Source organism: Lepisosteus oculatus, chromosome 6 (genome assembly GCF_040954835.1).
Source record: "Lepisosteus oculatus isolate fLepOcu1 chromosome 6, fLepOcu1.hap2, whole genome shotgun sequence".
Taxonomy (NCBI): domain Eukaryota; kingdom Metazoa; phylum Chordata; class Actinopteri; order Semionotiformes; family Lepisosteidae; genus Lepisosteus; species Lepisosteus oculatus.
In genome coordinates, this window is record NC_090701.1 from 23,967,501 (window position 1) to 23,981,168 (window position 13,668).

Consider the following 13,668-nt stretch of genomic DNA (forward strand, 5'->3'; position numbering starts at 1 on the left):
TTCCCTTTGCTGCACGTGTGCATAGCCTGTTGCTCTTGTTGTTTGCTGCTAGTCTTGGCCCTTTAGGCCAACCCGTCATAGACAAGAGGAAACACTCTGGTACTGAGAAGAGAATTGAGACACATGGCACTTTTACCTTTTGCACTAGAATGTTCTCTACATCTATCCATAACAACAGCTACAGAACCAGGCCTCCATGTATAGTGCCAGAGAAAGAAGCAGAGATCAGGTTGGCATTAAAACATGGCTCTCCCAAAACAATTCACAAAAGGACAACAAGAAGAACAAACTCTAAATTACTGTATGTGGTTTTAGTTTAAGTTTTCTAAAACCTGGTTATAAAGAACCACAGTACAGTTCAGACTTCAGATAGCTTCTTTTAGCAGGTCAGGAGGCGAAAAACACAAGGGCACAAAATGTAAGGTGACTCTAAGGGTGAAGTAAACCCAGCAGTGCTCTGTAGGCCTTGCCAATCTTGAAATTGAATTGACATATTGACTTAGTGCAGAATGTCACTTATTAGTAAGTGTGTCTTATTTATATGTGAGTATTTCTGGTTTTAGTTTTATTTGCAGAATGGAAGAATACACGGTGCTTGTTACTGTTCTATTCTCCAGAACAAAAATGTTAACACGGACACCCTTCACACTGAGCCATGACTTTTTGCGTGTTTAACAAGATGAAGGAAGCTTCTTGAAACTAGAGCTTCTGTGATGACAGTGATATCCAAGTGGCTGTTTGGGGATGACATGTTGACCAACCACTATCCTGTTACCATGAGAGTGTGGATAGCCTTGTGAGATAGCATGTGGATGTACAAATTGACAACTGTATGCTGAAAAATACACATCTTTTCCCCACCTGTGAAACTTATAGTTTAAGTTAAGAAATTATGTGTTGTGATGTATCATATTTACATATCTATTTTAAAAAAGCTGACTTCCACAGCTGACTTCTGGAATGGTTGTAAATTGTAACATTGAGCAATTCAATACAAAAGCACTGAGAATGTAGCTTCTGTGTAGAAACATAATTAACAGAACAAAGGCAGCAATTTAGCATGGACTAATTGGAATTTATTGTGACAAAAAGCATGCAAGGGTCTCGAAACTTCAGCCTGAATTGATGGCATTCCAGAAATACACCTCTGGCTGTAAGGGAAGATTTCAGGTTCATGTACTACTCCTTATTTCTGCTCTGTGACACACATGTTCATTTTGCTCCTTTTGGGTCACCTACCTGCGGGCTACAGGGCATCAAAAAAACAGTTAAATTAGGAAAATTTATATTTTCATGTACAAAGCAAATATACACATTTATATTTTTGGTGCTTTATCAGTTCATATAGACATATGGTTAGTTAAGTGTTACCATCTCAAACAATGAAGTGACTTCTCCACCAGAAATCATCCAGGTTATTTTTTATGTTGGTTTTGGAGTCTCTTGGTTCATTTTTATGACAAGACAAATATCATAGGTCATATGACCTTTCAAGTTTAAAACTGACATGTCAGTCTGTTTGACGTGGCCTTTTTTAACCGTATTAAATGAAAGCATTTTAACTTCATTGCTTAATACCAAGGCAACATCCTGTAGGGGCAAAGTGGTTAGCATTGCTGTCTTGCAGCACTGGGGCCCTGGGTTCAATTCCTGGAGAGCTATCTGTGTGGAGTTTCTATGTTCTCCCAGTGTTCATATGAGTTTTCTCCTCTTGCTCCCCTTTTAATAATAATAATAATAATTGCTTACACTTATATAGCGCTTTTCTGGACACTCCACTCAAACCACTTTACAGGTAATGGGGACTCCCCTCCACCACCACCAATGTGCAGCATCCACCTGGATGATGCGACGGCAGCCATAGTGCGCCAGAACGCTCACCACACATCGGCTATCAGTGGAGAGGAGAGCAGAGTAATGTAGCCAATTCATAGAGGGGGATTATTAGGAGGCATGGGAAATTTGGCCAGGACGCCAGGGTTACACCCCTACTCTTTTCGAGAGACGCCCTGGGATTTTTAATGACCACGGAGAGTCTCATCCGAAAGACGACGCCTGTTTACAGTATAGTGTCCCCATCACTATACTGGGGCATTAGGACCCACATGGATGCAGGGTGAGCGCCCCCTGCTGGCCCCACTAACACCTCTTCCAGTAGCAACCCTAGTTTTTCCCAGGAGGTCTCTCATCCAGGTACTGACCAGGCTCACACCTGCTTAGCTTCAGTGGGTTACAAGTTGTGAGTTGCAGGGTGATATGGCTGCTGACCAATCCAAAGATATACTAGTAGGTTAATTGGCATCTGGGAAAACTGATCAGTTTTCAGGACAAGTACGGTAACAGCAGCATTTGTGATAGACTTCTCATGGATCTGAGTATTTGAATGTATGCAGTCATATGAACATATAAATAGATGAGGAACCTTAAGCAGACCTCACTGTGTGTTCAGATATACTTGTAGCTTCATGATCAACCTATCGTGTATTCTTTTAGCAATAAAATAAGAAAATGGTGATGGACTTGAAAAAAAGTAATTAAAAAATTGCACTTAGTGATTTTGATATGGTGTTATTTTTTAATAAACAACATTGGATTATTCTAGATGATATACAAAGAAGTATTTAAAAAAATTGGTTATTCTAGGGCAACACATTGGCACAGTGGTTAACCTTGCTGCCTCTCGGTCCTGGGGCCCTTGGTTCAGTTCCAGACCTGGGGTGCTTTAGTTTCCATACAGGAAGGTTAATTGGCTTCTGGGAAAGTTGAACCTGGATTGAGTGTGTGCCTGTCTGCCCTGCAATGGACTAGTGTCCCATCCAGGGTGAATCCTGCATTATGGCTGTTGCTTGCTGGGATAGGCTCTGGCTCCCCCGTGACCCTGTATTGGATAAAGCACTTAGAAAATGGATGGAGATGGTTAATCCTGTTATCATTTCCTTCAATTAAGGTTTCAATCAAGGAACCGAGAGATCTGCCCTAAAAAAAGCAAAATACGGACAATACTTCCTGGACTGAAAGAACATAGTGTGGAGACAGATGGGTTTTAATGCAGTTTATACAATATTTCATAAGATTTATACTGATAAAGAGCAGATAACAATCAATTTTCTAATCCCTAAATCAATGAGATATTCAACAATTTGGTTTCAGTTTTTTTCCATATCATCTCATGAATGACTGTTTCAAAGTAAAGATGTTTGATATTCAGGACATTCACTTCAAGCACTTTGAGCAAGGGCTGTTTTCTGATGCCTATGTTGTCTTGCTGTTTCGTTACTATCATTACTTCACTGCTATCTAGCACTGGATATTTAGGCACTATGCTGTATGGTATAAAAATATATCCTATCGAAAAAAAACAAGTCTAAAGGGCAAAGATAAATTAAGTAACACACGCTAACATGCACATTTATACCTAAAGTGTGTCTTGATATAACTGTGTGTTTGATTCATCAGCCATAAAGGTCAAGAAACAAAGCCAACATAACAATGAATAAGAAAGGCTAAAATAATTACAGAACATCCAGCATAAGAATTGTTTGTTTCCTAAGAATTGTTTAGGCTAATTTGACAGCTAACTAGAAAATGTAAAAGAAAACACTTATTATTGATAATTAGTACTTATTGTTACGTACTGTACAGTACCTCAGCATTGACTGGGAACAACCAATGCACATTTTTTTCTCATTTACACACCCATAAACAGTGAAACATTATAGAAAAAGATTGAACACTATAATAGCCCGCATTAGGACAATGTCTACTTAATGTGTTTTTATTTTTGCCGTCATTTCTATCTTCTTGCTTTTAGTTTTTCAGAAATGTTCTTATGAAGTAGAATTTAGTACTGATGTTTTTTCAGCTTTCAGCTAGACGCCATTCTGTGCTTTAAGTAGCTGGTGTTGGAAGAAAATAGCTTTAATTGAATAAAGATGTTTGTCCTAGTTTTACTTTCCCTAGCATTCAGCCCAGTCTCTGCTTAACTCAAATGTCTATCTAATAGAATTATAATTCTTCAGGTAAGCAGACTGTCAGACTGTTTAAAGTGCTCTTTAAAAGATACAGTATTTTTTACACCTGCAACTTTGTCCTTTTTTATGGCGGTTCACACTAGGTGGCAGAACACAATGGATTTCCAGTTTGGATTATTTTCAAAACTTTTATTTATACAGTAATAGTAATTATATGATTGCTAATTTTTAAAATAATGAATAAAGTGGTTTATATTATACTGTATTTTTATGTTTAATATAATTGTATATAGCATTAAATCATTTTGGAATAACAATAACAAATTTTTACAACTTATATTTTCAATTTATCTTTTTCTCTAAACTTCAAATAGAAGTGTTTTTTTGGGGGGCAGAGGGGCTAAAAGTTCTTATCAGAACTTCAAAAACAACAAAGCAGGGATGTCCCCGTCACAACAATGAGTCTGGCATAGTTTTATAATAAGCGGAAAAATCTATTTCCCATGCTATTTTGCAAAAGAGAATGCAGATAAAAGTCACAAATGCTTTGTGATCAAGTGAGTGTTATTGAATATGCCTATGAAGTGTGTTTAAATGCTCTCTCTGACATGGTGAAATGAACTTAATAATATCAAGGAACACTTTTTGTTGTCAAGAGGGTATAATAGGCATTGAAATTTATCTTTTTTATTAAGGATAATGCAAAGTGTGCCACTGTGTCTGGACTATTTCACCTCTGGTCTAATATTATTAACCTCTCTTATAACTCAGCACCGGCACCTGCACTCAGAGTGCCCTGTATCAGAGGACTAGTCTTGAAGTATGCAGGGATTAACACTCATTTGTGTCATGTCTGAGACATACTGTATGTCTGCGTTTGGGATCTGCTCTGCCATTCACGGAGCTGAACCTGTTTAAATAGTGAAATTCCTGTAGTGTGTTTACAGTATTTTAACGATATTATTAGTCTTTTGAAAAAATGTTAAGAACAAGAGAAAGTCATTTGGCCTACTTTACAGCAGAAGGATTTGATTTAAAAGAACCGCTCACATTCCTTGAAGGAATTTGTATTCCTTTGTATTATCTTATTCGTGACAGAAACTGACCGTCTGTGAAACTGTGTAAGTACTGGTTTGGCTTTATGGTAATCAGTTTCTCAGTTTTTTCAAATATAAATAATACTTTAAACTGGTATGGATTATAATTTAATCCTTTATGGAATTTTAAGATTCAATTTGAAAAGAGCTGAACAACCATGAAATTAACAAAATGTTGATGATGCAAGTATTCCTGCTGGTGGTGGAAGGTTTTAGGAAAGTTATTCACATTTGTGGTGTAATTTATCATGTAAAGTTCCCCAATATAGTTTTAAGAGACACTTTTGTATATATGTAAAAAAGTATTGGATATACAGTGCCTTGCGAAAGTATTCGGCCCCCTTGAACTTTTCAACCTTTTGCCACATTTCAGGCTTCAAACATAAAGATATAATTTTTTTATTTTATGTGAAGAATCACCAACAAGTGGGACACAATTGTGAAGTGGAACAAAATCTATTGGATTTTTGAAACTTTTTTAACTAATAAAAAAATGAAAAGTGGGGCGTGCAAAATTATTCGGCCCCCTTGCGTTAATACTTTGTAGAGCCACCTTTTGCTGCGATTACAGCTGCAAGTCGCTTGGGGTATGTCTCTATCAGTTTTGCACATCGAGAGACTGAAATTCTTGCCCATTCTTCCTTGCAAAACAGCTCGAGCTCAGTGAGGTTGGATGGAGAGCGTTTGTGAACAGCAGTTTTCAGCTCTTTCCACAGATTCTCGATTGGATTCAGGTCTGGACTTTGACTTGGCCATTCAAACACCTGAATACGTTTATTTGTGAACCATTCCTTTGTAGATTTTGCTGTATGTTTGGGATCATTGTCTTGTTGGAAGATAAATCTCCGTCCCAGTTTCAGGTCTTTTGCAGACTCCAACAGGTTTTCATCCAGAATGGTCCTGTATTTGGCTGCATCCATCTTCCCCTCAATTTTAACCATCTTCCCTGTCCCTGCTGAAGAAAAGCAGGCCCAAACCATGATGCTGCCACCACCATGTTTGACAGTGGGGATGGTGTGTTGAGGGTGATGAGCTGTGTTGCTTTTACGCCAAACATATCGTTTTGCATTGTGGGCAAAAAGTTCGATTTTGGTTTCATCTGACCAGAGCACCTTCTTCCACATGTTTGGGGTGTCTCCCACGTGGCTTGTGGCAAACTTTAGACGAGACTTTTTATGGATATCTTTGAAAAATGGCTTTCTTCTTGCCACTCTTCCATAAAGGCCAGATTTGTGCAGTGTAAGACTGATTGTTGTCCTATGGACAGACTCTCCCACCTCAGCTGTAGTTCTCTGCAGTTCATCCAGAGTGATCATGGGCCTCTTGGCTGCATCTCTGATCAGTCTTCTCCTTGTCTGAGCTGAAAGTTTAGAGGGACGGCCAGGTCTTGGTAGATTTGCAGTGGTCTGATACTCCTTCCATTTCAAGATGTTCGCTTGCACAGTGCTCCTTGGGATGTTTGAAGCTTGGGAAATCTTTTTGTATCCAAATCCGGCTTTAAACTTCTCCACAACAGTATTACGGACCTGCCTGGTGTGTTCCTTGGTCTTCATGATGCTCTCTGCGCTTTCAACAGAACCTTGAGACTATCACAGAGCAGGTGCATTTATACAGAGACTTGATTACACACAGGTGGATTCTATTTATCACCATCAGTCATTTAGGACAACATTGGATCATTCAGAGATCCTCGCTGAACTTCTGGAGTGAGTTTGCTGCCTTGAAAGTAAAGGGGCTGAATAATTTTGCACGCCCCACTTTTCATTTTTTTATTAGTTAAAAAAGTTTCAAAAATCCAATAGATTTCGTTCCACTTCACAATTGTGTCCCACTTGTTGGTGATTCTTCACATAAAATAAAAAATGTATATCTTTATGTTTGAAGCCTGAAATGTGGCAAAAGGTTGAAAAGTTCAAGGGGGCCGAATACTTTCGCAAGGCACTGTAATTTTCATTTAAGTTTTGTTTTCCATTTGATTAATTAGCTAGACACTATGATGTATACAGTACACAGTTAATTAAAAGCTGCTACAGTAGTTATTTACCTGTTGCTCCATGGCTTTTGTCATTGTCTCTTTTGTGTCTTTCTCTTTACATGGCTTCCAGTTCTTCCTGCATGATTTTGAAAACAGTTTCTTCCCGTCACCACAGAACACGTGACTTACTTGAGTGTTTTACTGGTAAGTTTTTTTTGTTCTTCTGTTTTTTTTATACTTATAAAATTGGAGGTGGAGGGTATGAATCCTGATTGATTTATCAGGCATTGTTTTTTCATCATACTGCTATGTTTTTACTGTACCTTTTTTACAACATGGTTCCTTTTAACCTGTCTCTTAAAACCTTGTCTCTTTTGTAGTTATTTGTGATAATGTTCACCACAAAATAAAATGAAACCTAAAATTGAAGCAAATCTTTGTTTCTGACCTTCTAAAACCTTTATCTCATCTCAAGTGTAAACATCCACCACTGTAGAACTAATTATTAACAATGTGAATTTAATGATTTTGAATTGCTTTGACAAATATTTTTAACATAGGAAGGTTTTATGCTTTTTAAAGAAAAATTACATCTTCTGCGTTGTAGTTTGACTGAGTGGGCGAGATTATGGCACAGAGGCTATAAAGAATGTCCAGAACAATTGAAAACTGTTTATTTTGTCTTTAATGTTTAACTGTTCCAGAAATACAGAGGTGCAGTGGTTAGCACTGCAGCCTTGCAACGCTGAGGCCCTGGGTTGTATGTTCTCTCTGTGTTCGCATGGGTTTTCTGCTGTTGCTTCAATTTCGTCCCAAATTCCAAAAACATGCTTGTACAGTAGGTTAATTGGCTTCTGGTATGAGTGAGTGCATGTCTGTGTGTGTGCCCTCCAATGGACTAGTGTCCCATCCAGATTGTACACCACCTAGGGTCTGTGGGTTGCTAGGATAGGCTCAGGCTCCCTCCTGATCCTGAATTAAAGGAAGCAATTAGAGAATGGATGGATGGATAGTTTGCTTGATCTCTTTATTCACTGTTATTTTGCAGTCATGGATTTCTAAAACTTTCAGCTGGATCAGCAAGTGAAGTGGCTTGCAGTGCATCTCCTTTCCTGCATTATTAGAGCTTGTTTGTGAAGTGTTAGAGCCTAAAGCCCCTGATAATGTCTGTCCACAGTTGACAAAACATGAGCTATTGCTCCCGGAGGCTGCACTAATCTTACATGTGTATAGAGAGCTTTAACTATTAGTACTAATGTATCAGCGGCACCGACTGAAATTGGTCCATGTGGATGTCAGTTAACAGCTATTTATTTTGAATAAAATGTGGACTGTAAACAAAAAAGCGCATTAAAGTTTAAGAAGTAACCGAATATAGGGAGAAAATATCCTGACATGAAAGATATGCACATAAATATAGATACTGATGGCTGTGTTTGTTTTAGTAAACATGCTGGCTAAGAATGTTTGCTATACTTACTTAAGATTGTGTACACAGTGACTGTCTGCACATGAGTGAACAGGTTCTTTATTGAACACCCCATTGCTTCTGTAGTTTGGAATTGTAATCCAGTACTTACAAAATCAAATTCTTTTATCCACAAATCCTGGGAAAAAATAAACTGTCACAACAGACACTGTTACAAATTGTTTGTGTAGTTGATTAATGCGGCAAACAAGCAATTCTTAGTTAAATGCATGATTATTTTTAAAAGGTGTTTGAATGTATATTTACAGTTAATGAACTAATTATAAATGGAAAATAGCATTAAATTTCTCCAGATTTGACACTAAATTAACAACTAAAAATGATAAAGCTCTGTACATAGCTTTAACATAGCTCTTAAATACTTTTCGTTATGTGTAATTCTGATTTAAAATGAACTAGTTTCATACAAGAGGTCTTTTACAAATAAAAGTATAAATTGATTTTTATACTCACATTAAAAAGGACTGTGTGTTTACGTTCATAAAGTAACAACCTCTGTATGCAGTATCTTTACATTACAACAAAACATGTGATGGACAGCCACAAAGACACCAAAATAGACACCAATAGTAGAAGTGTTTGCAGTATCATCTGCTTGAATTAGATAGGTTGATCTGATCTGATTAGCAGTCGTTGAATGATTGGTGGTGGTGTGCATAGTGTTACAGAGAGTGGGCCTTCCACCTGTGTTGTACTTTATGGAGCAGCTTCAGTGTTTTCCGGGTTTTTTCTTATAGTTCACAACATAACCTTTTTCTGCTGCAGTTCTGAAACTAGGGATGCCATGGTGTGAGATTTTGGTGGTGTGATTGTAGTTTCAGGAAATAATCACAGTTTCACGATTTTTAAAAAAATATATTCTGAGACCTTACGAGGGAAAAAAGACACAACACATACAGTAGCATAATTAAACATTTTATAGTTTTTTTTTCATAATATTCTTTTGGTCCTGCAAATAAAACATAAACTACTTTACATTAAAAACACACACGTGACTCACTCACTAGACGAATTTTTCAGGGCCACATGGAACGCAAGGCTTCTAAAATAGAATTTTCCCATCGCTTCTAAAATTCTCACGGTTTGGAAACCGTGATGTTTTTAATCGTGATTAAAAGTGAAACCGGTTAATCTCAACATATTTAGTTGAAACATGTTAATAATAGTTAGAAGAAGAGTGAGAAAATGCCTTACTAACTGAATTAAGGAGAAACCTTATGGAGACAAGATAGTGGCACCTACTGGTCTACCAACAGGACATAGAGTAGTAACCCAGTTTTTCTGGTTTCCCAGTACTCACCAGGCCAATGATACTTGGTGAGATCTGATAAGGTCAGGCTAAAAGTTGGATAACATTGGATAACATGTTGGTCCTAACCTTGAATGCTCCCATTGTAAAAATTTGCAATTAAAATTTACAATTACAATAATTGGACATGTAGTGTATGTAATAGGAAAATAATGTTGGTGCTACCCACAGCAGCTTATCAGGACAAAATGTATCCTGGTTACCATGCTGGAAGCAATCAGAGAGCATTGATGGGACGTCAGAGTGGTGGACTGGGGCAGCTAGGGTGAAGGTACACAGTACTGTCTGCTGCAGGGACTTGTATTTACAAGCTACCATTTAGCTAGTCCAGAGACCTACTGTTCCTCTACACTATGCTGACCCAGACGTGTTGCGAAATAATTCAATATTTAAAATGTAATTCTTCCTTTTTTGAGGTTCTCAGATATCATATTTAGGTTTGATAAACTGTTTTTGGCTCAAGTGAAAGAATCTATCCTAAGAACTCACAATCTTGAGATTCTCCTTCTGTAAACTAATTTTTACAGCAAAAAAAATACAATCAATGACAATAAAGCATTGTTAGACTGCACCGTGTTGAAAAATACTTGTAGTGTTATGCTTGTTTTGGGGGACACATTTAACCATTGACTGTTCTTTGAGTTCATAAAGAACTTTGCAGTGGTGCCCACCACATAAAAACAGTCTTTAAAATGAAAACAAATTGACATTGTATCGGTCTTTGGCCTAGTAGACATAGTGGAGTCAGGCTGCACTAGACCAGAGCATGTCTTGATCTCAGTTTGATTGCTTTTCCTTCAAAATAAGGAAACACACTTTCTTATGGACATTCACTTAAACAATTAGTGTTTTAAACATTTGAAAAGTAAAAGCTTGTTAAGATGTGTATATTGATAGCCCTGCCCTCCATTCCTCACACAACCAGTTTTTGTTCTGTATTGTTCATTGGTTATTGTAGCGGTGTCAGAGCTTTAACCATTTTTATCTCAACTTATCATACATCCTTAGTCATCTCATTCCCTCAGCCATCAGTTTTTACCAGTGAGTTGTAATTAGTGTTTAATTGGTTTTGTTTATTATTGTAATAAACAAATATTAATGTGCAAAGGAACAAGTAATAGGTTTATTCCATGCTGAAAAAAAGAAGAAAGAGAACACATAGTTTCGTCCGTGGAGCCTTCTTCAGGTGTGAAGAAACCAAAATTATTCTGCAGCTAGGATCACACATTCTCCCTTCTCTTCACGACAGACTACTGTTCTTTTAAATTTTCTCCATTCATTGGAAGTTTCATTTCACACCTCTCTACACCTATTCTGACTTCACACCTCTTGACTGGTCTCTCTTTCTGTCCCCTGCTCCCGCCTCTCACTCCTCCTCCCTCCCAGCCTTTGTTCTCCCGCTATATTTCTTCTGCCTACTTCCTTGTCTCTCTCACACCTGAAGAAGGCTCCACGGCCGAAACGTTGTGTTCTCTTTCTTCTTTTTTTCAGCATGGAATAAACCTATTACTTGTTCCTTTGCAGCCTACGCATGCTGACTCAGCTACCCACCTAAATATTATTGTGTACTATACTGTATATTTACCTTTTTTACTATCATTAATGTACATATTAAGTTCTGTACAGTATCTCTTATTATTGCCTTTAATTAATAGGAAATTAATGTTCTGTTTAATTGATTTTCACCCAGCAATAGACTTTCAAGTAAAGTATTCCCTTCATGAAAAGAATACATGGTGTACATATTTTTTTATTAAAAGTGAAGTAGATACACTCTACAATATTAGATCAAATGTGGTTTTCCTGCTGTGTGTATTAAAGCAGGGATAAAGATGGGCATTTTCATTCCACAAGGGTCACAGGTTCCTCTGATTTCCTTTCCACCCTAATCTAATTTACTTACTTGAACTAATTATTTGGATGAGAAGTCGAAATCTCCTGGTCTTTAGGTCCTAATCAGTTGCTAATTTAAAAGAATCTGCAAACCCTGCAGGATGAAGGCTCTCGAGAACTGGAAGAGCCCATCTCTTGTGTAACATGTAGGCAAACTCATCAAGGCACATGTCTATCAGACTTTTAATACCCTGGGAAGTATTTCATCTGATGGCACACTGGAAATTTGAAAATGCCCCCCCATCTCTTCCTTTACATTGGAAACACTGGGATTTTGTGTCAGATTTAACCAATGTTTCTTACTGTAGAACAGAACATATAAACTGATTTAATAAGAGTGGATTGAAAGAACGATGTGTTCACAATAGTTGGTACTGTACCAAGGACAAGTGGGCAAAACTTAGTGGGCACCTGAATACTGAACCCTACACAAAGAGGTCTAGTTTAAGGGCTTAATACAATTAGTTTTTGATTGCATTGCTTCTCATTGAAATTAAAGTCTTTGAGAGCACCTGCATTTCAATAAATGGAAGCACTAATGCTAAAGATTTCTTGAAACTCTGGAGGAAATGATATTTTTGACAATTAACCGATTAAAAGTTTTCAAGAAGTGTAGGGAAAGCATTGGAATCTTTCAACGTTAAATTAGTTTAGTGTTCTGATTGGATTTGTAGTGGCATTTTAATGGCAACAAAAGTTACCTAAGATACCTAACACATTCATGAATTCATACACTGATTAGAAAAGTATTGTTTATACATGTCAATTATTATAGTTTTTCCTCATCGGTATCCCAGCTGATATCAAGAGAGCTTGGTTCCAAGTATGAACATTTTTCATCATCTTTATGTTTGTTTCGGCTATTGTAATGGTTGGAATGTTTATCGAAGGAAACTAAGAATTATTATTAAGTCCTCCTTGTCATATTATTTGAATGTTACAAAATGACATTTGTAGCTATTGAGGTTTTATAGGATGTCTTTTAAATCAGTCTTTCTTTTATTTTCTGTCCTTTATAATTTACATATGTCATGCTATAATGTAATGGTGTGTTTCAAAATTTAGGCTGTTGAAAATGTTTACCCTGTTTGTCATCACATTGAGAGCCACTTGGCAGGGCTGTCATTGTAAACAGAAATATGTATGATTAGTTATTAAAATAATTATTTACAATATTTTTTGGATGAACAGTATCATTCACTCTTCATAAACATCTTTGCCCCACAAAACACAACATGAGGCCGTATTCCCAAATCCATACCATACTGTTGGATAGTGTAAAACAGAGCTATAGAGAGGGCACATTACAATTCCATGTAGTAAATTATTGTAGTCACCAAACACAGATTTTTGACAAAAGTAAGGTTTTTATAAGAAAAAAGACTGCAACAGCAGTCTTTTGTTTTGCTGAATAGTCGTTATTTGTGTTGTAGATGAGCTGAGATGTCATTCTTGCATTGCAAGCTGCTTTTATAAATTGAGCATGACTTCTTCTTGGTGCATAAAAAAATTTTTGAATAGTAAAAAAAGAAAAGAAGCCAGTGATGGGCTGTGTTGTATAAGAGAAACTGTACAGTATATACAGTAATTCACACTGCATAATTCACAATAACCCAAAAAAATGCTCCCCAACATTAAGGACATTTCTGTTTTTCTGCCATCTGTCTCTATTTCATTCATGTTTCTATAAGTGTGCCATGTTCAGAGAAAAAAAAATATTTCAATTGTTTTTATTCCTTTATTGGGCTTTGGGCTGGTAATGTAGTTTAGTTGCTTTACTGCTATTCAGTGGCATATTATTAAATCTGTTGACTTTAAAGTGCATCATAATCCCAGTTGAGTTTTTCTACAAGTGGGAATCAATGACCTACATTTTAAATCATGAAATAGTTCCAAAATTAATATGGAGAGTAAAATTCAAAATTATACCCTTG

The 13,668-nt window shown here is 36.9% G+C and overlaps 1 protein-coding gene across 4 annotated transcripts in view; it reads left to right on the top strand.

The window, feature by feature from the left end:
• Window positions 1-13,668, top strand: part of LOC102689406 (E3 ubiquitin-protein ligase HECW1) — a 123,152-nt gene that overhangs the window by 5,758 nt on the left and 103,726 nt on the right. For all 4 annotated transcript variants that reach the window (XM_015354536.2, XM_006634299.3, XM_015354540.2 and 1 more), the window contains exon 2: window positions 7,174-7,247. The gene's annotated coding sequence lies outside the window, so the exon portion shown is untranslated. The remainder of the gene's footprint in view (window positions 1-7,173; window positions 7,248-13,668) is intronic.